The sequence below is a fragment of the Eulemur rufifrons genome, chromosome 2 (assembly GCF_041146395.1).
Source record: "Eulemur rufifrons isolate Redbay chromosome 2, OSU_ERuf_1, whole genome shotgun sequence".
NCBI lineage: Eukaryota > Metazoa > Chordata > Mammalia > Primates > Lemuridae > Eulemur > Eulemur rufifrons.
This window is the reverse complement of record NC_090984.1, coordinates 32,761,070-32,786,982: the sequence shown is the minus strand read 5'-3', so window position 1 is coordinate 32,786,982 and position 25,913 is coordinate 32,761,070. Positions and strand designations below refer to the sequence as shown.

The window sequence follows — 25,913 nt, the reverse complement described above, 5'->3', positions numbered from 1 at the left end:
AGCCTTCATTCTGTATTGGGATGGAAAAAAAATGCCAAGTCTTTTTTTTTTTTAATTACAAAAGTAATATGCCCCTTACAGAAAAATCAGAAAGTAAAAATAAAGCAGAAAAAGAAAAATCACCCATCACTGCAAGACTTGAAAAATCAACTTCTTGGTGTTTATTCATCCAATCTTAGGACCATATGGTACACGGTGTTTCCTGATTTGTCTCCTTCATAACCTTCACGTTGTTCCATGTCATCCTACAGCATTTATTAATGACTCTAAATGTTAAGAGGTCAGTAAGAACTGGCTTTATTCAAGGGCATGGTAGGAAGGAAAAAAAAATTTATTTTCTTATTAATATAATAGGGCACCCACCCACCCCTTCAGTCGTTCCCTAAATCCCTAAGTGATCTCTGACCAGTAGGATTTCGGTTTCTGCGTACTGAAGGGGGCAGGCTCGCTTGGGGTTCCCGCTGCCCGCATCACAGAACGACCTCACTGCCCGTCACGGTCCTCCAGTCGGAACCACACCTCGCTTCCCCCAGGAGCTGGCCAGTGGTCCCGGGAAGGCACTCTGCGGACCTAGGGCCCGCAACCCACAAGATGCGACGTCCTCCCCCACATCCCCTTTACACAGCAGAGCCCGAGTACTGGGGAGCCGGGGTCACCCTGCGCCCCCTTGTTCCCCTGACAGGTGGGCCAGCGCTTCGCCTTCCCTGGCGGACCCTCCCAGCATCGCGCCGCAGGGGAGAGACCCAGAAGGTGCCACCCCAGCGTACATGCCGGACCAGCTCGGGTGCCGCGCGGCGCCGCGGCCGAACCGGAGCCGCGCGGGGCCGCGCCGTCCCCGAGTGATGACGCGCTTCCTGCCCTCCCGGCGCTCGCGGGCCGTGCGCTCGCGCTCGCCCTCGGCTCTTGTTCTGCGCCCGGAGCCAGCGGCGGCGGCAGCGGCTGAGGCGGCTGCAGGAGCGGAGCGGTCGCCCGGCGCGCGGGGGGACGCTGGCTGCACTCCCGGGCAGGCGCTCTGCAATGAGACAGTAAATGCATCCCCCGGTAAGGCGCACGGCTCACTCGGGTTTTTCTCTTCCTCCAGCTGCATGCACGTTGCATGAATTTCTCGTGTCTTTTCCCTCCCCTCTCCAGAAGGAAAATGTGGGTGGTTTTTTTTCTCCCTTTTGCTTCTCGTGAGTGATGCCAATGCAGAGAAAACCCTCAAAGCTCCCAGGTTTGATGGTTTAGAAGGGCTTTTTGCAGGAAAATAAAAATAAAATGAAATTAACGCACCTGTCTATTGCACATGTATGTTGCACCGCACTCGACCCGGGCGCAGCGGTATGCAAACAGCCTCGCCGCCGGCGCCCGAGAGCGGATTCCCGGCCGTGGGCAGCCGGTCCTCTCCGGGGCTCCCGCTGGGTTTCCGGTAACTGGGCTTTGAAAAGCGGCCCCGCCTGCATGGAGTGTCCCCTCGACCCCAGCCGGCCCCCGCGCCAGGAGAGTTGGCGCGGGCGGAGCGGCTTCATTCCAGCACTGGCCGCCCGGACTCCAGCTCCACTTTGCAAACAAGTCTCCCGCCGAGGCTCTGGGCAAAGACAGCCCGCCGGTGCGGAGCTCCTTCTCCAGTGCCGGACTCTCAGACCTGCCGATTCCACGACTCCCCTGTACTTGGCAATCTCGCCACCGGCAAACTGCTGGCAGCTGATAGATGGGGCCAGCGCCCGGCCGAGAGCGAGGGCAGGATTCGGATTCAGAGCGGCTGGCTTCGCTCTGACCGAGCGGCTCCCTCTCCTAAGCCAGCCCCGCGAGCTGAAATTTCGCGCCCACTGGGAGCTGGAGGGACCTGGAGACTGGCATTTCGGGATCCCTGAGGGGACCGAAGAACGACTTTCGAGGGCGCCATATTTTCAGTGGGTCTTGGCTGAGGAGAGGAGGGGGCGAGCAGTTTCTGGGCCCTGGGGATATCGCGGCGCCCCCGCCGGGGAGGCAGGAGCGGTGGTCGCCGAGAAAGTTTGCGCGCCGAGGCAGGGGCGGAGGCGGCCGCGCAGAGCGCGCACAGCTGCTGTCCCCGCAAGGGCGCACGGGCTACAGCGCTTCGCCAGGAGGGCCCGGCGGGGCTGGGGCCGGGATCAGTCGTCAGGGACAGCGTGCTCAGGTTGCTGCCTTCTCCTGTCCCACCGAGACGCAGCGTTCGGGCTCGGAGGCGCAGGGAACACGCCCCTCTTCCCCGCAGCTACGGCTGCCCAGGCAGGCACTCCGCCGGAGCCGTGCGCTTGGCGGCGTCCCCGGGCTGGGCGCCGGGTGCAGAGCGTTTTCCCGGCGCCAGGGCTCGCGTGGGTGCTCTGCGGGGCGCGAGAACTCACTCTCTGCGGGAGAGGAGGCGCCTGATTCGAGTATCGGGGCAAGGGCCTGGCTTGTGGTCGCCCCGAGGCCGCCGACCAGTCTGAGCCTCCAGTCGCTTCCTTGGCTTTGGTGGCGACAGCAGTAGCGCCCGCAGCTGCGTGCTCGGCTCTCACCGCAATTCCAGCTCGTGGAGACGAGCAAAGGGAGGCGTTTCCAGAAGTTGGGGCTTCAGTTGACGCATGGGGAAACTTGGATTCTTGCTGCCCGTGGAAAGCCAGGATGACTTGGGTGAGAATCCCTGCGTCTCATGGTGAAAATCAATCTTGGGTTATTTCCAGAAGATGAGCGGAATGAACTGAAGTGTTGGCTAGTCAAAGACACAATTGAAGACAGGAGGGTAGGGATGATGTCCTGGAAAAATGGACGCAAAAATACATGTGAATTGTACCACTTTTGCTTCTAGTAGTACCTGGGTGTATTGAGTCGTGGCATTCATCAGGTTGCACGCTGTCCTACCTTTTCCAGAGCTTGGAGGTGGCGACTTCTCAGGAATGGGGTGGTGGGGACTCTACTTTTGAAATAGATTGTGACCTCTGCGCTTTTAACGGGGCAGCGTGTTTACTGACCTACAGTCAGCTGAGTGCAGGAATGTGCCAGCTTTTCTCCTTGGTGTGTTACTGAAATGATGTCACAGTATTGAGGTCATGTCAGCACTTTGGGTCTTCATCCTTGGAGAGGCTGGAAGAGACCACAAAAAAAACAAAAACCCCTGGGGTGGGTGATTAGATGTCTGGAGGGAGGGGAGAGGCTCCCATCTCAGAGATGTGCCCTGGGATGTTAAGTATTAGGCTGCTCCTTCCCTCCTTCACTTCATTAAGTACCTTCCAAAAGTGTCTCCAATGTGAATGGCAGCCATTGAGTTTCCAAGATTTTATCTTCCTTGATTGCTTATTCGGGACTTCTGTGCAAAAATGGAGGGTGTGTGTGTGTGAGAGAGAGAGAGAGAAAGAGAGAGAAAAGTGGCCTTAGGAGAGGAGAGATACCTGTGTGCATGCAAAGCTTTTTTTCCCCATGGAGCACTAGATTAGCGGAAAACACCCAGAACCCCAGATACATGCTTCCAAAATTAGCACAGCTGATTTAGAAAAGAAATGAGTTGCAGAAAGCCTCCATCTGGTTTGTAAAGTTTCCAATCTTAGAGGTGGCATCTTAATCACAGAAACATAGGTCACCTCAGATTGGGGAAGCCACTGGTTTCTCTCTGCCTTTGCACTCATTTACGTTATCAAGGAGATGCCAAAGAGTTATTAGAGTCTCTATTTTTGGCATTGATGTTGAGCTTCTACCTCCAAAGGGAAAAGGAACTTTTAAAAACGAGACCCTGTTGAATGAGTTACTGGGGATTATCTGTACAGGCATAGGCTGTATGTGTTTTGAATTTACCTATAGCTGACTCATTCAAGTTTTTTCAAACATTGTTCCCTAGAGTATTTTTAAATGAAGTTAGGGTTTAGGAAGAGACGTGTGTGTGTTATTTTCTAGTCCAGTTTTTTTTTTTTTCTACCTCAAAAAATATATAGCTTTCCACCCCACTCCTTCGCCCCTCGATCTCAGAACATCATTAGTTCCCAAGAGCAGTTAAGGACAATTACAGGTGGTAAACAATGTAAACTTTTACCAACTGTGCTCAGAAATAAAAACTGTATATCTAAAGATGTGTTTATTCATTTTAGTATTATGCTTCATAATTACATATATGCCACATATATTTTTATTCATATGTTAAACATTATATAATAAAAATTAGCTTAAAAAAGAGAAGCTTTATTGCAAACCCGCCAATCTTTATTCCCAAATTTACTGCCTTAATATTTATCTATTTTTTACACATCTCTCATCAAATTGTTATAAATTGTGTTTTGCTGCCTCTTGGCTGATTCCTGTTATCATCACTCCATGGCTTGATCAAAGTTTCTGCATTTTCTTTTCCGACTAAGGTTTTGTAACTTCAAAAGGTTAGAAAATGCCTGTGCATTTTGGAAAGGTGCCTGTCTGTTTAGCAGGCCACAGTATGTGTGTGTCATTGTGTGTGTGTGGCATGCTCAGACTCTTTGAACAGTGTCTACAACTTGTGATCTCTGACATTATTGCTCCAGAACTTTTGAGTCATAATGTTTTCTTGGAGATTTTGGGTGGTGTTTGGCCAACACGGGAAGTACTAAAAAAGAGTTAAATAATTCAAAGTTATTTTTATTGGGTACAAAAAATTTTAAAGACAAGAAGGAAAACATAATAAGCAGGGCCAGAGTTACAGCTTAACATACCCACTGGTGCCTTTTTAATTATAGTACTTCCCCCCAGAACTTTTTAATGCTATTACATTTATATTTAATAAGGAGACTAATTAAGACATAAGCCAAATAGAACTATTACAAATAATGGGGATAAATGGTGGGTATAACCAGATGTTTTGCCTGGTGTTCAAAGAGTTAAGGAATCTGAACTCTGTCAGATTTCCCCTGCAGGCCCTACATCCCCCTCCCCAATAAGCAGGAGATTTTGAAAAGGCAAAAAGGTCTTGAGGGGGTGGGAACAAAAACAAAAAAGAAACAAACTGCTTAAGGTAGGCCTCTCTTGTGCATTGACCATCTGAACAATTTTTGGCTTAGTGGCAGGTGCCACTTGAATGACAGCTGGTGGACAAGGCTGGGTACAAAATGCTTTGGTTGTGAGAGTCTTTATTTATGTGTCGCCCAGAGCTATGAATTAGGACTGGGCTCATTTGCCACCCATTTCACAGTGGATTTCAGAGTCAGTGCCAAGATCATGGTTTTGTTTTTCTCTTAACAATTTAATTTCAGCCAAACTGATGCTGTTCTGAAAATGTAGAACAAGTAATGAACATTTGTATTTCCTTTTTACTCCTTCAGCTGCATTTTTAACAAACAGAATTCCCTATGTCTGCTGTTCACTTATTTAGCAAATGTTTTTGAGGGTTTAACATGTATTTTATGCTCAGAAGACATCCCCTGCTCTCACCCCACACATTGTGTTCCTAGAAGATGATGTTCTTTTGTACTTTGTGTATCTAGTAGGTTGGGGCTGGTAGGTGGGGGGATGAGTGTGTGATTAAATAGTACATGAAGCACAACACTAGTAGATGATGTGGAAAGGATGCGAACAGGCAATTCCCAGAAGATGTGAATGATCAATAAACATACGAAAAAGTTCTCAACCTCCCTAATGGTCAGGGAAATGTGAATTTAAAGAGATAGTAGTTTCTGTCTATACAATTGACACATCCTTTAAAAGGTTGGTAACATCCTCTGTTAGATGGGGGGGTGGTGAGGGGTGAGGACAACTCTCAGACTATTGCTGTAGAAGTGAATTGCTACAACCTTTAGGGAAAGCAGATGGTTTCTGTGAAAGTTTGGAGCATGCACGCCATATGACCCAGCAATCCCACATTTGGAGCCCTGTCTTACAGAAATAAAAACATTGGCATGTAAGGATCTGTGTGTGAAGATGTTATTGTAGGATTCATTGCAGTAAATAAACTAGAAACAACATGAATGTCCACTGGAGAAAGATGTGGAAGGATACACAAAACTTACTATTGTTTAAAATTGGCAGTGGGGAGGGGGAGGTAATTAGCTTTCTCCATATACTCCTCTGTTGGTTGACTTGTTCAAACACATGGGCTTTTCTATATGAAAACAATTTTTAAAATTATTTGATCAATGAATAGGGAACTCATCGGAAACCATTTTGGAAACAAAGGCTGAGAAATAACACTCTTACTTTCTCTGATGCTTCCTACAGCAATCTCTTATCTCCTTGGAAGTTCACTTCATTATCTTCTAAAACTCTGAGATTTCCCAGCTTTTATTAGAGTAAATACCTGCAATGTAAAGGATAACTTTAGGAAGAGCTGTTTACCTCTGCTCCCAGGAGGGTAGTGAAAAGAGCTCAGGAATGCTCTTACAAGCACTGTCTTTTGTCTAACCTTTCTCTGATCCCATTCTCAGCGAAGAGCAATGGCTGACCTTGAAGGGGAGGACTTCTGGCCAATTGAGGAGTCTTCCTAGATATCAGCAGCATCTCCTCAAACTTGGTTTTCCTATCTGAGGTTCAGAGAGAGGAGGTGTTTCGTGGCTGTGTTGGCATTTGAACCTGAGTCTCTTTCTGTACTATCTCTGGCTTAGCTGCTTATTCCACTTGTGCGATCTTCAACCCAGCCTCTTACGTGATTTTTGAAATCTTGATAAAATTAAGTTCTTGGCAATTACAGCTAAAACTAAGCTTTCAAAAGCAGTGGAAACTCCATCCGCTTTTTTTTTTTTCTTTTGAGACAGGGTCTTGATCTGTTGCCCAGGCTGGAGTGTAGTGGCATCATCATAGTTTACTGCAACCTCAAACTCCTGGGCTCAAGCAATCCTCCTGCATCAGCCTCCTGAGTAGCTGGAACCACAGGTGTGTGCCGCCAGCCCTGGCTAATTTTTGTTTTTTGTAGAGATAGGGGTCTTGCTATTGCCCAGGCTGGTCTTGAACTCCTGGCCTCAAGCAATCCTCCCACCTTCCAAAGTGCTAGGATTACAGGCACGAGCCACTGTGCCTGGCCTCCATCCACATTTTTAAAAGTACATACTGTTTGACCCTGTAAATCCTGGTGGGAGATCCAGGAACTCAACCCACCGGAAGCCAGGGTTCTGCTGTACAATTTGAAAACCATGCTCGAGATTAGATTGGTGGTTCTCAAACAAAAATGCATCAGAATCACCTGGGGGTTGGGGGTGCTTGTTAAACCCAGATTGTACAGCTGGAGTTTCAGATTCTGTAGATCTTGGATAGAATCTGATAATTTGCATTTTTAACAAATTCCCAGGAGAGGCAGGTCTTGCTTGCGGGGGACCACAGAGAACCACACTGGTTTAGAGGGACTAGCTACCACTGTTTTGCAGATCTTAGTGCTGTTTTCTAGCCAGTCCTCTACCCAGTTGTGAATGAAAGTTAGAATCTCGGTCAAGGCAAGTTAACTCAATTCTACCAATTTCACCAAGCTGGGAAAAATACTCAGATTATGTTAATTATGTGAATCTGTTGTAAGTGGGGATTTAGTGATGTTTTATAGATGGATGTGTTTTATCAGCAGTGAAAGTCAGAGTTCAGGGGTATTGTTCTAAATATTCTATAATGGATTCTCATGGGAAAGAGGAGATTGATTTCTGTGTTTTTTTTTCCCATCATGCATGCATATTCAAGATTTGATGTCATTGATTTATTTTAATAAAAAGTTGGCTACACGTGAAGGGTATTGAGAATATGGTGACCAGATGATATATATGGCTTAAATTGTATTGTAATCTGATCATCGGTGCATTTTTCTTTAGAGGAAATTAAGTACGATAGCCATTAACTTCAACAAGTGTTTATTGCTGTGTCATCAGAGGGGCTGTATTTCTAATGATGCTTATCAGTGACACCTAAGTGCCTGGTTGTCTTCTGGGACCCTCGCCTGTCTGGATGTCCTTGAGAGACTTGGATGACCCAAGGATCAAGAAGAGGGTTCCCCAAAAGGCATTCCTCCTTACTGGTCCCCTAATTCTAAAATTCTTTAGCAGAGGAACACTTGTTCTGTTTCCAGCCACTTAGTTTTAGGGTCTTTTATTTTCTAGTGATTTCACATGTCAGTTAGAAGCAAAGCAAAATTGGTAGTGATCGTGGGGTGCAGAAAAGAAAGGGAACCGGAAGGGAAGTTTTCATTAGGAGGTCATGTTTAAGTGAGGCTTTGTAGGATGGGCTGCTTCTGCGGTGTTTTGGGACCTGACTGCACATTGGCATCACCTGGGGGTTCTGATGTAGTTAGTTTGGAGTGGGGCCTGGGTGGGTAGGTTCTCCAGGTGATTCTAATATGCAGTTGGTGTAGGGGACCACTCATCTACAGCCCTGTGGGTCACCTCGCCTCATTCTTTGAAGATTTTAGCATCTGGCCCACAGTCCCTCCCTTCATCCGCCTTTTTGGTAACTTGAACATCTATATAGGCTGTCTAGCCAACTCCCAGCCTCTCGGACACTTGTCCAGCTCTCTTTCAGTTATCTTTTCTTTCCTCTGCCTTGCTTCGTCCGTCCCTCCCACGGTTGTCTCTGGATCACTGGTTCTCAGTGGTTTTGCCACCAGGAGGATACTTGGCAATGTCTAGAGACATTTTTAACTGTCACCACTTGGGGGGAAGAAGGTGTGCTATTGGCATCTAGTGAGGCCAAGGAGGCTGCTGAACGTCCTACAGCCCCTCACAACAAAGAATTTATGTGGTTCAAAATATTAATATCATTAGTTCCAAGGTTAAGAAAACGCACCCTGGTGTCTTTGAAGTTTTTATTTAATCCCAAGCCACAGGAGAAATATATCTTATATGATGACCCATTACAAACACACACAACTGAAACAAAGGTTTCACAAGAAGTATCTTCTCTTCCTAGGTATAATGTACTCTCATACTTTTTATTCTTTTTAGTTAAAAAAAGATACTGGTCATAACTCATTAAACTGATTTCACTACCCACTAAACTTGCAACTCATCATTTGAAAAACATGCTTGTAAACCTTGTCATTACCAATAACTGCACCTCTACCAAAATCTAGACAAGGATTCCAGTCTGACCCTCTTTCTCTTTCGACTTATTCCCTCTAGTACCCAGTTCCACCTAGGTATTACAGGGGCCTCTGCCCTGGTGGCCGTTTCTTCATTGCCCATCACCCCTTTGTTGTCCCCATATCCACCTCAGTTTCCTGCATACACCCTCAACTCCCTTGACCTTTTCTCTTACTTTCCTGGGAAAACCCCACCCATGGTTAAATGTACCCTCTGCTCACCTCGCTCCAGCTCTAGGCTGATGAACCTGGCTGGAGAAAACACAGCCACCTCCATCATCTCACTTTCGATTTATGACCACAAGCCCCACAGGGACTCTTGACACTTGGGGGTGGGGGGAGGAGCCATTGTGTTTCTAGATCCACATCACTCTCAGCTGATGACTTAGCTAATTTCGCTGATAAAGGAAGCAATAGAAACTAGTTTCACCATCTTTCCGTAACCTACCAGGTAGCAATTATAACCACACGTGTGTTGTAACCATGTAGGCATTGGATCCTGTCCTCTCTTGGCTCTCATGCAGGTATCTCCTTTCCTTTCTGTGTCATCGGTTTCTTGCTCTGATGGACAATCACCATCGGAAACCTGCTGTGGTCTCTCTTAAGGAAAAAAGAGCGGCAGTGGCAGCTGACCCCATGTCCTAGTCAGCTGTTTTCCCATTCCTCTACTCTCCCTTCATAGTAAACATATTTCCAAGAATTATACTCTGACACCATTTCCTCCCCCTTCATTCTTTCTTGAACCCACTCTAGTCTTCCTTTTTGCCTCATTCCTTCACTGACACCAAGCTTCTTATCCTAGTGGCCAGATCCAGTGACTAAATCTTAGTTGTCATCTTCCGCAGCCTCTCTGCAGCATTTAGTGAGCTCATTGCTCTCTTTGGGACACTTTCTTGACCTGGCTTCCATGTCACAACCCTCACCTGGTTCTCCTATTCCCTGGCTCTCCAGCTCTCTTGCTGGATTTTGACTTCTTGGCCTCTGAAAGTTGGAGGTGCTCTCTCCCCCTTCCCTTCGTTTAGGAATCTTCTCCAGGACCACCTCTTGAGAGGTCACACTGGCATCCCCTGGCCCTCACTCTCAAGCCTCTTCCTTGTTTGTCTCCATATTGTTCATCACCTGCTGTTACATACATGACTCTCACTGTCTGTCTCATGGCATGTAGAATATGAGCTCTAGAAGAGAAACTATCTCAGCCGCTGTATCCCCAAGTGCCTAGAGCAATGCTTGGCACATAGTAGGCACTTGACAAAATTCTTCATAATTGATGAAAGAAACTTACAGGTTAGAGGTTAACGGTGGATGAGGAAAAATAAATCTTTTCCAGATTTGAGCTAAGGAAGAGCATAATGTTGCGGTGGAAAGCAGTGTCTCGTGGTGCATTATTTTTAGGTCGTGTATTGAGAGGGATTCAAGTATTGAATGAAGGAAGTACATCCTCGTTAAATACTTGTCGAGTGATAGAAGGCACCTGCGGAGGACAGCTGGACGGGGACAAATGGTTGCCGCTCTCATCTTTATCTCTGAAGCAGGCACTTAAGCAGTCTACTCGGTAACTTCTGTCGCTGAGTTGAAGACGGTAAATTGACTCGTGTGAAGTGTTTATCATTGACCTTAATGTTCTGGTGACTGGTTTTGGCGCATCACTCATCCCCAGAGTCCGCTTGTCCACGTGGACAGATGGCTCCCTCCCTCTCCTTATAGGCATTTGAGCTCATGCGGGAGTGAATTCCTGCAGATGGGTGGGGGTGCTGGGTGGTTCCTGTCTGTGCTGCTCTCTCAAGCACCCAGGTTAGAGAGCCCCAGAGCTTTGCTGTTTACATTAAAACTTCTCTCTTTCTGTTTGCATTGCTTCCAGACAGCCTGTTTAATTACTTGGCACCTGCATCTAGGACAAGCTTGATGTAAGTGAGGCTGTTTCCCAAGTGTGGCCCGAGGTCACGCATGGCCACCCTTTGAAGGGGAGCTTGGATTATTCCTGGGTTTGAGAGATTACATTGAGAGCACTTTAAGAGGCTTAATTTTCTCCTTGAAGGGCTCTCTTCTGGGCTCAGCACCTGTCACTCCTGGGCTCTCCTCCCCAGGATTGAAGGAGCTCACCCTGTGGGTAAGACGTCTGAGGTGCAGCCAAAGGAGTTGGGTTTAGTACACCCAAGACCAGAGGGCAGATGTCTTTGTGGGACATCTCAGGGATTCAAGGGAAGTTTATTTTTATTATCAGTATTTTTTTTTTTTTTTTAAATAAAGGGTGGTCTGAATGGTTCTAGGTTAGCCTCTTCTTTTGACAGGGAAAGAACTAAGGCCTAGAAGGGTGTGACACTTGGCAAAGCTGGCACTGAAACCCCACTTTCTTGACCCCACCGGGCGCTTTTTCCTTTTCTTGGGATATGCTCTTGGACCTTGCCTTTAATTCAGCCCTGGGTGTGCATCAGAATTCTTAGGGAAGCTTGTTGGAAATGCTGATTCCTAAACCCCACCAACTCACTGAATTGAATCTCCAAAGGGTGGGCCCAGTACCACAGGGAGGCTCCTGGGAGGCGTGGCCCAAGGGTTTATACTGAGTACAGGCAGCCAGGGGGTTGGGGACAGGCACCCTGCAGGGCAGCTGTCTGCAGGCCTCACACACTGAACAGACACAAATTCCTCTCTGATGCAGGACAACATCGCAACTGGGTCACAGTTGGCTCCTTACTCTCCAGCACTCCCTCTGGTTACTAAGATAGACCTTGTAGGGTTCCATTTGAAATGCACATAGAAAGGGCTTTTTATTTTCTTTGGGGAAATTTGATTTTCTGGCATTTTCCCAATGTGTTTTGTCCTACTTATGTGGGAATGAAAGCTGCATTTAGTTTGAGAAAATCACCTCCCCGAGGGCTTTTATGAGTCTTCTTGATTAGGGTCCCTAGGTGAGTGCTGAGGGTGGCTCCCGGGTGGGGTTTGGTTTAACCGGCTGTCAGACAAGCCGGTAGGGGACCAGAAGCTGGGAAACAGTGCTGCTCTGACTGCAGGAAACTAGGTGTGAGCTGGCTGTGCAGGGATGGATTTTGACAGTCGTCAAGAATGGCAAATCATTTGCAGGTTCTTGCTGGTGAACTTGCAGATGTTTGGGAGTTCTGATCAGACGACAGGTGCTATAGGCTTGAGACCTCCCCCCATCTGGCCCTCTGATGAACCTCATAGGTTGTTTATATGGAGCTTTATGAATACACCTGGGGAAGATACTAGAACAAGCCCTGTGGAAGGTACTAGAACAAGCCCTGTGGAAGGTACTAGCACAAGCCCTGGGGAAATCTGAGAAGTACTAGGTAGCCAAGTGTCCCTTGGGATAGGAGAACGGCACTTTTCTCTTGAATTGGAAGGTGACAGATTGTATTAATTTGCTAGGGCTGTTGTAACAAAGTACCACAAACTGGGAGGCTTAAACAACAGAAATTTATTGTCTCAGTTCTGGAAGATAGATGTTCAAGAGCAAGGGTTGGTTGGTTCCTTAGGGGGACTCTGCTCTAGGCCTTTCTGCTTTTCTTGTAGATGGCCATCTTCTTTCTGTTTCTGTGTCCAAATTGCCCCTTCTTATAAGGACACCAGTCATGTTGGATTAAGGGCCTCTGACCTCATTTCAACTTGATCATCCCTGTAAATAAGGTCACATTCTGAGGTACCAGGGGATAAGACTTTGACATCATTTTTGAATGGGACACAATTGAACCCATAACACAGACTGTCAAACTGACTTTGTCTCAGAATCTGAATCTGATGTTGAATGCTTGTTAGTGAAGTTACCTGTTCAGGCTTAGGGACCCTAGTCCTTAATTGTGGAATTCTGCACCTGCTGGTTTTGTTGACCTATACTTGGCACTTTACGTTTTATTCAGGCCTTGCACGTTGATTACCTTCATAACCCTGTGAGGCAGGTATTATTATTACTACTTTGAGGAAACTAAGGTGTAGCAGGGTTCATATGCTAGATAATGGGTGAGGGACGAAGATGAGATCTTGTACTCCGTAATGTAGGTTTCTCTCTTGACACCAGTGAGTCTCAAACCTTGACATGCATAAGAATCTCCAACTCATTACAGATATAGGTTTGGGAGGCTCTGTGGAATACTTCTGAATCAGAAGCTGAGGTTGCAACCAAGGAATCTGTATTTTTATTGTTTCCCCCTAGAGATTTTGTTGCACTGAAAAATGTGAGAACCAGTGCACTTATCATGGACATAATATTTTAGAGGGAAAACATCACCACCACCACCACCACTACCAAGTTCTCATTGATTTTTTGTCAGCTGGCTTGCATGGGATACCCTAGGAAGCATCATGGAAAGGTACTCACTGGATTTGTTGGGGGGATTGCCTTAGAGCCCAGGGGGATTGGCTTCTTGTACAGTACCCCTGCTACCATACTGGTGGGCAGGGTCTGAGCTCTTTGGCTGCCCAGGTTATGCTAATGGTCCCTGAGCTAGTAGAGAAATAAATCTGGCTTGAACTTGCTGAGCTACACAAATGCACCTTGCACCACAGTGGAGTTGGGGTGGGAGAGAAATTGAAAGGGTGTGGCCCCAAACAAGTCACTTCGTGCTTTATCAAAGCAAAAATAAAACCAGCAAGAAAAATATTGTGATTATGAAGTATTGTTATAAAATGTGTTTGTATAAACTAAAATGTGTTGGAGCACGCACAGTACAGAAGAATCGCGTGGAGAAATTTTTAAAACATGGATTTCTGGGCCTCACCCCTAGAGATTTTCTTTAGCAGATCTAAGGTGGGACCCAAAAATTGAGCTGCTCGTCAGGGGGCCAACTTAGAGTAGGCAACCCAATATTAGTGAAACATTGTCACTGTGTAGTTCATCTGTTGATATTACAATGCAGACTCTTTGAATAATGAAACTATTTCTAAGCCTTGGCCATTAGCCTATAGATTGTAACCAATACTCAGGACCAATATCCAAGTTATTTCACCATCTTAACTTTATCCTAGTGATTGTATAACAAAATAAACAAAATACATGGTCTTTTAGGTAGGGATATATTTCTGAGAGTGTGGTCTTTAGATCACCACCATTGGAATTATTAATACCTGGAATTAAGGTTAAGCATTGTAGCTGCCCAGTCCCCAGTGATTCTAATTTGGTGGTCAGAGTGTGGCCCGAGAATTTGTAGTTTTCATAATCAGAAGATTCTTAGGTATACTGAAGTTTGAGTTCCACTGAGCTAGGGCTTGGAAATCAGTGCTGCATTTTACTGGAAGCCAGTCACATAGTGACTGGGGTTATAAACACTGTTAGATTGTTTAAAGTGGCATTTGTTCCCATTTTCTGGCTTGTGATGCTGTAGTCTAATCTAAAGTTACCAGGACCTCATTCTTCAGCAGAGATGTAATTTTAATAGATTGTTAGATTTCTATTTGAATAATCACTCCCCCTCCCACTTTTTACATAAGCCCATACAATTTATTTTAAGATAGTCTTAGAACAACACAAAAAGTTATGTTCCTTGCCCAGGCAAATTCCTTTGGAGTATTGATAGCATGTGAAATATATCAGAGATTTTTGGAGTTAAGTCAAGGAGGCTTTGTTGTTTTAAACTGTACAGGTAGTTAAGAATGACCATAGCAAAAATCTTTTATATTTTTGGACTCTGTGTGCATATTTAAAAAATTGGTAAATGCTTTCATATGGGAAGGGGAGGGTTAGGAGGAAGTACTCACTCCTATTAGTAAAGGAGATTCAATTGTATTGACGAGTACAATAGATCTTGTATTCTGTGCTCCGTGTTTTGCAGATGTTTCTGCAGATTGATTTTTTTCCCCCCTGGAGAAAAGATCTTCAGTTCTATGTTCTTCCTTCTGGCAGAATGGGGACCTTTACTTTTAGAAAGGGGAGGTAAAATTGATTTTGTGTCATTGGGTCATATATACCCACGTCATTTTATATAATGTATTCTTGAAAAGTTAGAGATGAATAAACAACTTTTAAAACTGCAGCAGGATCTGCATGCATTTGTCAATATTTATAGAACTGCATACCTAAAGAGGATAAATTTTACTGCACATAATTACACTTTAACAAAACCTGACTAAAAATGGGTATGGGGAGCTTGTCACTTTAGCCATACTTTTTTAAAAATTAGTTTGCAAAGTGAAGATTCCTTTTGTGAAACAAACATTCTCCCTAGGACCCTCTCTGTTTCGTACTTGTTTGGAAACCGTCCTGTGTGTATTCTCTCAGTTAGTGCTTAGTGGGGTGGATGGAGTGGAATTGGTGCAGGGCTGCCGAGGGATGGACTTGGCTTCTCATCCATTGCTCTTAATTATTTCCTTCTTAGACCCACATCTGGTACCTGGTGGGAGTCACAATGATTTGGGGGATGAATTAAACCCCATATTGATGAAGAAACTGAGATACAGAGAAGCCAAGAGGCTTGCTCAAAGGTGATAGTAAGGTGGCAGAAGTGGGAGAAGAGTCCTCAGGCCTTCTGACTTACAGGCCAGTGCCCTTTCACTGTGCATTCTCCAACTTATGTCTTTTAAATTCATGTTTTATAAGTTGAGAGTCTTTTAAACCAGGATGCACCTGGCTTTGGAAGCTTGCTATGGTTTTGGAAGGAGCCTGTTCTTGTGGAGGAACCCTGGCTTTGGAGTCATTCATCAATCTGGCACATCTTTTTCTGGGTGCCTAATAAGTAGATGGTGGATCTATCCTGAAACAAAACAGACCTGGGCCCTGCCCTGATGGATAGCACAGTCTGGAAGTGTATGTGTGGATGGAGGCATTAATACCAGTCAGAAGAGGGATTAGTGTTGCAAAAGCTCACATGCATGTTGATGTGGGGGGCTTACCACACAGTGGCCATCATCTATAGTGGGACCTTGGGTAAGTCACCTAACCTCTGCGAGCCTCAGTGTCCTCATCAGTAAATGAGTACATCACCCCTATGTCACAGAGTTGTTGCAAGGATTCAGTAGACGATGGATGTAAAGCAGATAGCGTGTGCCTCTGGGTATGCGGTAGTTAAATGTTGTACCTCCTTAGACAGAGTGAGTACATGGATGTCTATGTTTGTGCTGCATTGGCCTTTGTAGACAACCTCAGGACAAAAGTCTGGTATGTTTTTTTCTTCTTTGTTTTAGGTCATCTTAAGAACAACGGGGAGATATATTGGAGGGCTTTGCTGGTGGGTTTTGCACATTGACTAATGAGGTTGAGGTTGGAGCAGAGCTTCTAGCCAGGGAGCTGATTGTGATTACAGGTGAGCTGAGAGAGTGAGTGATGTCTGGATTCTTTCCTCAGTCTCTCGGGGGCTGCCAGGACTCAGGCCCTACAGATACGATCATTTTCCAAATGTGCCAGGACTTGGAAAAGTTTGGGAGATTGTTCAGTTCCCTAAATGTGGTCTGCAGGGCCCCCAGAAACAAGGGCTAGGTTATTAGATTTTACGTAAATGGAAGAGAACAATGGAAAGGAGGCAAGGCCCCCCCAGGTTGTGCGGGAGCTTTGGAAGAGGGATGTGGATGAGCTAGTGTTCAGGGTTTCCCAAACTTCTCTGATTATAAGACTCACCCTGAGTACTTGTTAAAGTTCTAGCTCGCTGGGTGTGCTGTTGTATTTAACAGTTGCCCCATGTGAGTCTTAACCCGTGACATCTGGGGAACACTGGCTTAGATCATAAGTCCCTTTGTCCTTGCTGTTTAAAGTTGGTCCATGGACCAGCAACATCAGCATCACCTCGGAACTTATTGGCAATGCGGAGTCTTAGGTTTCACACAGACCTACTGACGCAGAATCTGCATTTTAATCAGATCCTGAGATGAACTTGTATGCATACTAAATTTGGGTGAGGGCTTAAGTAGAGGGCAGGGACACCTGTTGACATTTTAAACCAGGGAAGTGGTGGTAACAGGGTCTGATAACCTCTTCTGAGGAGCTGGAATTCCTCAGGCTAGGGATTTGAACTCAAGTCTCTGGCTCCAAATTGAGTGCTCTGCCCACATCCTTTTGACCCTGTGATTCTCACTGACCCTGAGGATCTATCTCCAACTCTGATGGCAGGGCCCTCCCTGTCCTCCTGTTAATGTTGCATCTGGAAGAATGATGTTTGGGTCTAGGAGAGTGTTGTCTGGCATGACTGGGACCACCCAAGTGCATGTTAATTCTTAGCATCCATTAACTTTATCAGGACACCTTGCGGGTGTCCCTGGGACAAGACTTAGATCCAAATGTAAAAGTCAGCAGCTTTGAGTTTTTGAAGACCTGTGGGGGTTTGCATCATAACAGTGGTGGGTCCCAGAAAAGTTGTTTTATTTCTGTCCAAGGACAGGATGGGATGGAATACAGTTTTTCTAATGCTCCCCTACTCTCTTAAATCCTCCTTCTCCAAGCACAATGTCAGAGAAAATACCCTGTGAGGCACTTGCCAAATGGCTTGAAATAAGCGTCCTTGCACATTTCCGAAAAGACAATTAGAAGCTTATTTGAGGAGCTAAAGGCCTGCTGTGCTAGACATTAGTCGGAGAGAGCTCAGTGCCAATTTGGGAAACTCTCCCCGGGGCTTTTTCTCATCACTGTCCCTGCTTGGAGAAGCTGAACTAGGGAGGTGGAGAGGCCGCCAGGCCTGGGAGAGTGGAGGACAGGGAGAAGGGAGCCATGGGCCCCAGAGAGAAACGAATAATGCCTATGTCTCCTCCAAGGAGAATCAAAATCTTTGCAGATAAAATCAAGTGGAAAAGGGAAGGTCATTATAAATTCAACACTTGAGTCATATTACTAGTTAGCACCGGTGGCCTAGCCTGGAAGACTCTTTGGAAAACTGAGCTCCAGCAAGGTTAGGGCTCTGCCCAAGGTCACACATCATATTAGCGGCAACACGTGATCGCGATCCAGGGATCTTAGTCCTGTGTGCTGCCTCTTGTGCTCTGCTGCCTTCCGTTGGGATAGAAGATGCTAAGAATGTAAAATTACAATGATTGGATCCAGATGTGCTGGCTCTAGCCCCACTTTAATGCTAACATAGTTTTATTTTTTTTAAATGAAACAATATTTTAATCTGATGGTTTTATTTGCTAGTCCACCTTATGGGTACAAGGGCTAAAGGTCAGAAAAGAAAAATCACAAGCTGGTAAATAAATATCCCCATTGTTGAGGATGCTATACCTGACTGTGTTTCCCTTGGCTTGAGGCAGCAGATGGAGTGACTTATGGAACATAGGACAGGGGAAACCTCTGCTCTGTGAATGGCATGATGTTTGTGTTCAAAGTTGGGGCATGGATTTATATGCTATCGAGAAGGTCCACAAAGACAGGCGGATGTTAAGTTTTTAAAATTAGCTGGGGGTGGTGGCTCATGCCTGTAAGCCTAGCACTTTGGGAGGCTGAGGTGGGTGGATCGCTTGAGGCCAGGAGTTTGAGATCAGTCTGAGCAACATAGACTCCCCCATCTCTACAGAAAATAGAAAAGTTAGCCTGGTGTGGTGGCACGTGCTACTCCATCCACCACGGAGTGTAGGGGCCCCAGCTACTCCAGAGGCTGAGATGGGAGGATTGCTTGAGCCAAGGTGCTAGAGGTTGCAGTGAGCTATGATCACACCACTGCATTCCAGCCAGGGCAATGGTGCAAGACCCTGTCTCAAAAAAAAAAAAAAAAAAAGTTTTTAAAACTAAACTAACTGTAGGAAGGCTGCAACTTTATAGTGATTCTTTTAGCTTGAGTAGGGGATCGGAAAGGGCTCTGGTGCAGAGGCATGAGGAAGATATTACCATTTCTATGATGAAACGCCAGATTGCTTGTGTGTAAAATCCGAAGCCTCTGAGGTTTAGGCCACACGGTTTAGCAATAGATTACACAGTATCTTGGTTAAAAATAGTTTAATGTGTATGCCCGTTTTGTTTTTATCCACCAGATTGAGTTTTGAAGGCAGGAACCAAGCCCTTCATTTCTCTGGCAGTCCCAGGGCATGTTAAATGATTAGAGCATCCGGCTGCTGTGGTCAAGAGAGATTGCCATGGGAAGTTGAACTTGAGCTAGTGGCCAAGCACATCGAATCTTGGTGTCCTTCCGTGCGGTGTTGGCTGTATCAGCCAGGCTGTTAGAACTTCTTAATCATATGTCACATCGGTTGAACTCAATGAAGTATTGCGTGAAAAATGCATGATGAAAAATACATAATTTGTTGAGAAATTAAACCCTTTTAGGTTATACTAGAAGCAAGTAGTCAGTGGTGCTTGAGGTTTAATTTGTTTTAAAAAAGCAAGGGTGTGATCCCATACTTTGATTTTAGTGGTGGAATACCAGTGTTCCAGAGGAATTGAGTTTGAGAACCACTGGGCTTGGCCTTGCCACTAAGTCCAGTGAGAAGTTAGTGTCCGTTCTTCAACTAGTGGCCGAGGTGCTATTTAAACAGGCTGCTCAAAGTGTGGCCCTGGGATCAGCAGCAACAGTATCACCTGGGAATTTATCTCACATGCAGATTGTCTAGCCTCACCCCCAACCTACTGAATCCTCGTCTCTGGGCTGGGGTCCAGGAACCTGTGTTTTAACAAGTTCTCTGGGATGGTGTGTTGCACGTTGAGGTTTGAGAACTGCCCTGGTACAGCACTTAGTAGCAAAAGCTGTTTGGGGGTGCAGTCTGGTGGGTCTGTTCTCAAAGCATTTTGTGTTGGGTTGGTACCATCTTGTTCTGGTAACAGAGGCCAAGTCGATGAGGTAAATAAAGTGAGATTTCCATTAGTGCTCAGTAATAATTAACGACAGCCCCAGGGTCTAGATGGATAGAACCGTCGAGCCCCACCTCCGACTTAGCTCTGCCAAAAGCAAACTCTGGTTGTGACCCAAGAAGGAGTAAATTTAAGAACTTTTCCTCTCAAGGATGCCTTTGACAGTCACGTTCCCGTCAGGAATGGACAGAGATGGACAGGGCTTAGGGAGGGAAGGGTGGGAGAGGTGCCCAGACCGACCGAGGGCCCTGCAGGGAAACACGTTTCTTCTGGGGAAATACAGCAAGCGGGGCCCAGATGCGAATGTTTTTCACCTGTGATCCTCCTGGCTGCGCCATAGCAAAAATGTTTGATGAGCGTTTTGAAACAGAGCTCTCTGCTAAGAACCATTTCCTGGTGGAACAAATGTTTCCATGTGAAACAAACTAAATGTTGAGATAGGATTTACTCTGCATTGGAGGGGAAAGAAGATGGTTAAAAGTATCCATTCATTCAATTCTTGCTCTGTTCTGGGGAAACACAGCAGCAGAATAAGACAGGATTCCTGCTCTGGTAGGCGCAACCCCAGAGCAAGGGGCTGTCTGCCAGGCCTTTTGGGCACAGTGTGTACAAAGGGTCGGGCCAGTGAGCCTAGGGGGCCTCTGTCACCCGCAGGGAGTTTTTCTCTGCCTGGAATTTGTGTTCTTTGCAGTGTGAGGCTAAGAGACTGTCTGTAAGCGATGTTCAGAGATCCAAGTGCCAGCTTGGCTTTTAGGATCTGAGTGAACTATGGGGATGCCCCTCTGTGGCCAATATGGTAAATCACATAATAAAACTTAAATGTACCCGTGTTTTAGTTGAAGATATAGTTGGCTTAAAAATAACTTCAAGGAGGTCAGGTCTGGATGGAGGTTGGTGTGGTTCTGTGAAGAGTGTTGGGCAAATATGAATTAAACTGAAAATCTCCTTTCAACTCAGAAAACCTTGCCACAAAGGTAGAAGAGAAAGAACATAATTTTATTATCGAGTAAGCATTAAACCAGAATGTGGTGTGCAGCACAGGTGACCTGCTAAAGGGATTGCAAAGAAGGAAAGAAATCTTGCTCTTTTTTATCACTAAGTAGATACAACCCATTATATCCATGTTTTCAAGATTAAATCGCTAGATTTGTCATATCTTTAAAGGTAGCTTTGCTATATAGAGTCAGGTGACAGCTGAAGTTAGGCCCATCTCCTCCCTGGGATATAGTGTTATCTTCTTTGATGTTACATTTCAAAGAGGTGGCTCTCTGGTCATTGTGAGAGAGGCTTATTTAGCATTTGGCCTGACAGTAGCAGCCCTGCCCCTTTGCCCTGTTGAGGGTGGCTTGAGTTTCCTGGAATTCAGGGCTTGCCCTGTGCTCACAGAGGCTCCTTAGGAGACCAGGACTCTGCCTCTGACATGGGTGTTTACCTTAGATAATTATCTCCCCTTCTTGGCTTCAGGATCCTCATCTGAAGAATGAGTGGGACTAGAGTTCTGTGATCCCGTGACATGGGGGCTCCGTTCCCCTCCCCATTTCTCCAGGCTGCTGCTTGTCTCCCCACGCCCAGAACACCCTGGCCAGCAGTTGTTGCCACCCAGCTCAGAAGCCTGACAGATCCACACTGCAGTTCATTGGGTTACAAACCAGCTTTCGGAGCTCCAGTTGGGGAGTGCCTTGGGGATGGCATCTGGTATTGGGGTACCCGTTGGCAAATTCACCTCCTTCTCTCCCAAGGCAGGAAGGTCTCCAGGATAATTCTGCATCCAATAGTTGTTGTCTAGTCCTTGCCCCTCCTATCTGGCTCACTCTGCCTCTGTGAATTAATTAAAATCAATTAATTTGTCTGCCTCCCTCCTTAGCTTGCTTTCTTCAACACCTTTGTCTACTCTTTCCCCTCCAGTCAGAATCGGGAAGAATCTTTACGTTTTTTCATCAGCTTAGTTTCTGGGCTTTCTCTAGAGACCATGGGAAGCTTTACGTGCCTTTGAGACCACGCGTATTGTGCTTCCTCTAGCGCCCAGAGCAGCTTAGAAAATTCTTTTACCTTGTCCTTGTTCAGGACTCTCCAAGACACTTTGAGGTAAGTGGCAGTATTTACATGTAGAAATTTCCTCTCAGACGTTGCTTCAATTCGTCACCCTTCAATTACTAAATCAGCACATTGTTTTCCCTGCCTGATTCACCCCTCCTGTGGGAACCTCAGACTTGGCATCTGGGATCTGGAAGAACTGAATTGAGTCCGTAAGGATGTTTGTCAATTTAGAGCCAAGAAAAGCTTCTGAGGGCTGTAAGCCCTGGCGGTGGACTTTCAGTACTGTTCGTGGCTCTTGGCCACGACAGTGCCAGTGGACCAGGGGGCATTGAGGTGGCGCCACTGGAGAAATTATGTGTTCAGTGGGATAAAAATGTAAAAACTAGGCCTATCAGACCTTCCCCTCCCTTCTACTCTTTCCATCCCATGTTCATTTTCCGACCAGTTGTGGGTGTCTGTTTTGGCTTCGCCACCTCTGTTCCTGGCCTGTCTTGAATTCTACCTGGTATTTAAGGTAGACAGCACACAGCATGGCTTACCTGTTCCTCATCTCTGTATCCTGACTCCACACGGTGAGGAAGGAAGGGCCTCCCTTGGAAATAGCCATGGGCAAGTTCCCCATTGTGACTAATTTCAGATTCCTGTCTATTTAATCCACTTAATGATATGTCACCTAGGAGAGTGGGAACATGGATATTGTACCCTCAGTGCACTGCTTGGCCCACAGTAGGGGCTCTGGGAATCTGCCTCCACTCCCTTCTCCTGGGGAGGCCTCCCCTGTCCTGGTTGTGCCTGCCAGACTCCTGCTCATCCTTAAGACAGTGCATTGTGGTGATATACTGCTCTAGAATCAAACAGCAACAACACAAATCCCTCATGCTTTTGTCCTTCGAGTTACCCTCACAACCTCTGATGATTAAGATAAGAAAGCATTTGGTATGGAGTAATTTGGAAAGAAGAAACCTTAGACCTCTATTGTCTGATACAATTGTCACTGGCCAGAATGGCTGGTGAGCACTTGAAATTCGGCTGGTGGGACTGAGGAACTGAATTTCTGATTTTATTTCATTTAAATTTAAAACCAACTATTGGAAAACGTTTAAGTATGTTTGGAATAACTTGGGTATCTGAATCAGCTTTCTCAGCTATAAATGTTGTGAAATTGAAATCTAGATCAAGCATTTCCGATGGAAGATTTGACATCCGGACTAAGATGTGTGCTGTAAATGTAAAATGCATACCAGATTTCAAAGCTTTGGCATTAAAAAAAGTGCAATATCTCATTAATGGTTTTTTATATTTTACATGTTGATAATATTTTGGACATACTGAGTTAAATAAAATATATTACTACCAGTAGGTTCACCTGTTTGTTTTTATGTTTTAAAATGTAGGTACTAGAAAATTTATAATCACATATATGACCACATTATATTTCTGTTAGACAGTGCTGCCTTAGACCTTGTTGTTTCTGAGACTGGCTTGAAACCCACAAGGAAGCTGCTGGTGTGCAAAGTTCCTGGAGAGAGTGATGCTTTCTGGGCTCTTCCTCAGTGGTCTGCCTACATTATGGAGCAGAGCTGGCCACTTACAAATACCAAACTATTGGGGCATCCTCCGGATTTTAATACAGTACCTCCTGGGGCAGGTTGGAGAGAGCACCGTTTTCCAGAAAGGTTGCCTAGTCCAGGAAGAGGCCTGCGTGCTTTATTTCCTGACAGCCACAGGGCTCCTTTTCCCTAACACGTCACTTCTTGAAAGATGAGCCTCTGCCACCGTGCTCCCGGATTCTCTGTTGATCCAATGTTTCTTTGTTCTGATTTCTTATGTTAGGCCCTCAATGGAAGAACAGTAAAACCAACCAGCTTTATAAACTGGGAAATTCAAGATGCTGACTTTATAGCTGAAAGCTATGTGGTCCAGAATTTAATGTATGCTCTGTGAAGTTGTGAGCCGGGGTTGGGGGGGGGGGTACCCGAATCAACGAGTGGAATTGTATTTTAAAGTTTTAAATGCTTAATTTAAAAGGTAATGCAGTGTGAGTTAAACATTTTCAATAGAATTTCATGTCACTTTGGATGGTAATGATTAACCAGTCCTGATTTTTCAAAAATCAGTTGAGTGTGTGTTAATAGGTGATTAAGAAAACATTCTTTGGCCGGGCGAGGTGGCTCACGCCTGTAATCCTAGCACTCTGGGAGGCCGAGGTGGGCGGATCGTTTGAGCTCAGGAGTTCGAGACCAGCCTGAGCAAGAGCGAGACCCCACCTCTACTAAAAATAGAAAGAAATTATATGGACAGCTAAAAATATATATAGAAAAAATTAGCCGGGCATGGTGGCGCATGCCTGTAGTCCCAGCTACTCGGGAGGCTGAGACAGGAGGATCGCTTGAGCTCAGGAGTTTGAGGTTGCTGTGAGCTAGGCTGACGCCACGGCACTCACTCTAGCCTGGGCAACAGAGTGAGACTCTGTCTCAAAAAAAAAAAAAAAAAAGAAAACATTCTTTGAGCACTCTGGTGTGTAGGATGTCCTACTTAGTGTTTTCTAAGCATAGAAATTTTACTAGTTGGGCAGGCTGACACTTACCCGTGTACCTCTATCTGCACGTGAAAGAAAATAACCTGAGGTTGGAAAATGAGTGTTGCCGAGGGTAGGTTTAGGAGGCATAATCACCGCAGTTAGGGAAGATTTTAGGGAGTCATTCTCTGTAGCAGACTTGATTGTCAGGGGATTTCTCAAAATAAAGTCCAGGCATCACCTTCATCAGAACTGAATCACCTAAGATGATTATTTAAAGGACAGTTGGAGGTAAGGGCCAGGAATGTGAATTTTTAAAACTTCCCCCCTCCATGAATGCACACACTATTGGGTGCCTGACTTCAGATTGTTTCTTGTGCAGAAGAATGAAAACGGTTGCTATTAATTTAAAATTGCAGTTTTTACAGTATTACAGTCATTATCTATCTGAATTATCTAAGCATCAGGCCATTTACTGTGCAGCTTTTCAGAGCAAGACAACCAGAGTTAGGAGGTTGCTGAAGGTCTCCGAATGGAAGGTGCCAGGATTACCTTGAGTTATTGTTGCCCTCCCACTGTTGTCTACGCATAGGTCCCATCCTGTCCCCTGGCAGCCTAGCAGCGTTGTAGAAATGCTTTGCACATCCCCCTCCCATCCCTTTACCATCTTTAATCAACCCGTCTTCAACTCCTCCTCTGTGTGGTTTCTGGACTTTTCACCTTCTTGGTTCCATCCTGTGGACACTGGTTCTCAACCCTGGTGATCAGAAACACCTGTGGAAACTTGTAAGCCAGGGACACCTGGAGATGCTGATTTAGATGGTCCAGAGCGGAGTCTGGGTGCTGTTCTTTCTTTAGCACTACTGTTGGGAAACCACTTGATCCCTCAGACCAGCTCATGGACAGCTTCCCTTGGAGGGGCCCCCACAGGGTTGCACAGTGCAGAGCAGCCTGCGGCTGGCTCCTCCCTGGGGGAGGAGGTTGTCTTGTTGCAGCCCAGGATCACACTAGTTCTTAGAAAGCCATCAGGGGTGTGGCCGGCGTCTCCGTGTCACTAGCACCTAGCCCTGCACCTGACCTATAATAGGTGCCCTGCAAAGGTGTGTGAATGAATGGGCGCTCACCTGAAACCACAAATACTTTTCATATGCACTATAGGAATCAGGCCGTCCCCATCTATACTTATGAAATTGATTTTTAAGATGTCACATTCAAGGCTGTAATTGGCTCTATGCTTTCCTTTGATAACTTTCTCTTTTTGGAAAGGCTGACCTTGATGTTAATTGTACCTAATGTAATCTTAGCAGCAGAATGGTTAGAAGCACAGACTTAGAGCCCTGACACCTGGATTTGAATCCTCGTTCTGAATCTGACTTGCTGTGACATGTTGGATCACTTCCTCACCTGTAAAATGGGGATAATAATAGGAACTACTTCAGGGGGTTGTGGTGAGATTAAATGAGATGTTGTGTTTCGGCAGTTTAGCACGGGGCCTGGCATACAGTAAGTGCTCACGGACTATTGTCCTTCACCCTGGCAGTGACTGGGATGGTTGTGGGGAGCCCCACATGTCATGATTTATGGCAGCCTGCACTCCCCTCCTGAGGGCCATGGATGAAGCTTCTCTTCAGGGAGGCAGCTGGCTTTGTGAGTGGCTGCAGAAAGGAGAGATG

General features: G+C 45.9%; 1 protein-coding gene and 1 pseudogene across 1 annotated transcript in view; one reads left to right on the top strand and one right to left on the bottom strand.

The window, feature by feature from the left end:
• The first annotated feature begins 939 nt into the window (after positions 1 to 939).
• TLN2 (talin 2) overlaps positions 940 to 25,913 on the top strand; it is a 394,205-nt gene continuing 369,231 nt past the window's right edge. The window contains exon 1 of the mRNA XM_069483220.1: positions 940 to 1,041. The gene's annotated coding sequence lies outside the window, so the exon portion shown is untranslated. The remainder of the gene's footprint in view (positions 1,042 to 25,913) is intronic.
• Positions 2,062 to 2,821, bottom strand: LOC138397883 (uncharacterized; annotated as a pseudogene).